We start from the raw sequence: 3,154 nt of genomic DNA, 5'->3' as shown, positions 1-3,154 counted from the left end.
CCAGAGTTCTGCCTCTGCTATATGGTTATATTACTTGTTTTTCTAGTCAGCGCAGCCACTGTTCCACATCACTGTATCCAATGTCACAAGTGTTGTGCACGGGTCCACGGGAAGGAAGACGACCTCCAGATACTTATCAAGAAAACTGAAGCTGGGAACATACTATCATTATTATTGTTTATGTATATGGAACCAAAGGTTCCACAGCGTCTTACAAAGTAAATAAACAAATGAGAAAAACAAGAAAACAGCGACTAAATGTGGGTACACACTGGCCGATATATTGCGGGTCCGTCGGCCAGTGTGTACGGGCGATATGTCTGTGAACTCAGTCGTTCACAGACATATCACGTCGGCCCCACAGCACAGCCGACGGCCAATATATCTACCGATATATTGGTGCATCGCTGTGTGTGTACGGGCGACCATCCGGCCGCCCGTACACATGCTGTGGCGGACGGCGGTGATTGACAGCTGAACTGGGTGGGCGTGTGTACAAACTGAAATGTTACTTGATATAATAAAGATAAAGGTGGCTATTTATAAAACCCAAAATAACATATTATCTGTCTCCTCTCATGGCAGTGATAGAATTTTTTCTCAACAATTCACAAGACTAAAATTGCCGATACATCTGCGCCATGTCTATACTTTCAGAAATACTGGCTGTCAGTAGTAAGTAGATTTATCACATTGCCGGCCGGTCACAGTGTTTCTGTACATGCGTGCAGGGCCGTCAAGAGCCATACATATATCTATCTGTCTATCTATCTATCTATCTATCTATCTATCTATCTATCTATCTATCTATCTATCGGTATAATGGGCGTTACTATGCCCTTTAATATTAAATTATTTAGAAAATAAAATAATTGCAGGCTGCTTAATGCTCCACGAGAGGCGCCGTTTTTACATGGGATGGAGGCGGGGGGGGGGGAGGGCACTTGCCTCCTATCTTACTTGATCTGAAAGCGGGTACCTCCTCCCCGGCCAGCGTCATCTTCCCAGTGATATTTTGGGAAGATGACGCTGGTCACTAGAGAGCAAAGACTCTGCTCGTCGCTATGTGCGGTGCCATCTTCTTGAAGATTTCGGGAAGATGGCGCCACCATCGGCCGGCCACAGAGCTGCACAGGCATACTTGGAGGAAGGGGATTGGTGTTAGTGGACTCACTAGCCCCCCCGCAGCAGCCAGGTTAATTTGTACCTGCCCCCCGTCTCCACGCCACTTATTTTCCACACAACCATAAATGTTATCACTTAAACTTTGATTTAGGATATTTCTCTCCTAATTCCTAGCTCCATGGGACACATGCAGCCCGTTACGGTGACACATTCTTCTGACGTATGAAAGGAATCGCTGGAGTATAGAAACATAGAATGTTAGGTACGTGGACGTCTATACTCACAGACTAATGGGTGATTGTACTAGACACACACTCAGCATTGTGCATTCACATTTCCCTAATGATCATGGTAATTATAAGGCTGAGACCAGTGAGCGATCTGTAATGTTCCACTCCACAGAGTTGTGCACTGTTATTACACAAACACACAACTACTGTAGGAGGAAAGTGGGGTGTACTGACAGTGTCTACGTTACACTTTATTTGGGTATCAGATTCAGAATCTGTGACCCTAATTGTTTGGAACTATAAAACCCAGCATGCCCTGGAAGCATACTGAGACTATGTGACACAAATATCACATTGGAATATTTCTTTATTAATGTAATATATGTATCACTGCCCCACTCCCCGTACACGAGAATCCACTGAGAAAGACCTGTAAACATTTAGGTGCATAGTTATCAATGAATGGGTTTTAGGCCTGACAATTGTACTTTCTGAATTACTGCTATTCGTGGCAATAGAAAATTAAAAACAGTATGTCCCTAATGTATATAAAAAAACCCTGCAAGGACAAGGACCCCAAAAGGAGTGTGCAGTGTCCGCATCCACAGTCCCTTCCCTCCTCTATCAGGACTCCTGTGCAGTCTACTGACCACACATGCATGGCCTTGCCGGACCATACATCGTGCTCCCCCATACAATGGATTGTCTCATGATCCATTGCTTGCATCACTAAAAGCTTATTGAACGATGCATTGTATGTGCATAAAACATAGCATGATGTGCATATAATTATGACGGATAATATGGGCTGCACGTATGATCTGAGGATGCGACGTCCGACCTGCGGGACCGCGCATTGCATCGTACCTAAAACATATGATGTGCACACGATGCAGCGTATGAGGCGTTGGAATCGTGTATTTGTACGCGATATCGACTTATTATATTGCTGGCCATACATTAGGGCGACCAGCAACCGATGCGAGTCGTCTCACTTGAACTCCCCAGGAGCTCCTGGACACACGACTTGGGGTTATTGGATACACGATGTGCATATGATCATACGACCCATCGTGCGCCCTCATACGATGGATCATCTCACGATCCATCGTATGCCTCACAAACAGCTTACACTCAAATGATGCTAATCGAACGATCCATCTAACGATGCATTGTATGTGCATAAAACATGGTATGATGTGCATGATTTTGCACGTATGATCAGACGATACGACGTTGGACCCGCGGGACTGTGCATCACATCATGATCATAGCCAAAACATGCACACTGTACTCTGCTGGCATATGAAAGGAATCGCTGGGCTACAGAAACATGGAATTCTAGGTATGTAGACATCTATAGTCACAGGATAATGGGCGAGTGTACAGTACACTACAGGACTCACACTTCTCATAGTGCACTCGCACTGCCCCTAGGGATTGTCGCTGCTGTAATGTTAAACTGTACATATATGGACAATTGTCTTTTTTCAACCTTAGTTACATCCATAAAGTTGTGCTGTTACTATACGCAGCACGCCCCCCAAATGCTGACATTTGTAGTTCTGCAACCCAGGGTGCACGTGACGACCCCAGCCACATACCTATCAGTGTCAGTCTGACTGATAATAAGCCTCTATGCTGCTTAACGCTCTCTGTCCACATTACGATGTGTCACATGTTCCACACTGGCCAATCAGATAGCTGGGCGGGGCTGTCAAGTTCAAAGTTATTCATTCAGTGCAGCGCGGTATCTGTCACCGATGTCTGACCGCTAGAGGGCCAGGAGGGCTTCATCT

The sequence above is a fragment of the Pseudophryne corroboree genome, chromosome 6 (assembly GCF_028390025.1).
Source record: "Pseudophryne corroboree isolate aPseCor3 chromosome 6, aPseCor3.hap2, whole genome shotgun sequence".
Lineage (NCBI taxonomy): Eukaryota > Metazoa > Chordata > Amphibia > Anura > Myobatrachidae > Pseudophryne > Pseudophryne corroboree.
The sequence above is the reverse complement of the archived record's forward strand: the minus strand, read 5'-3'. Positions refer to the sequence as shown.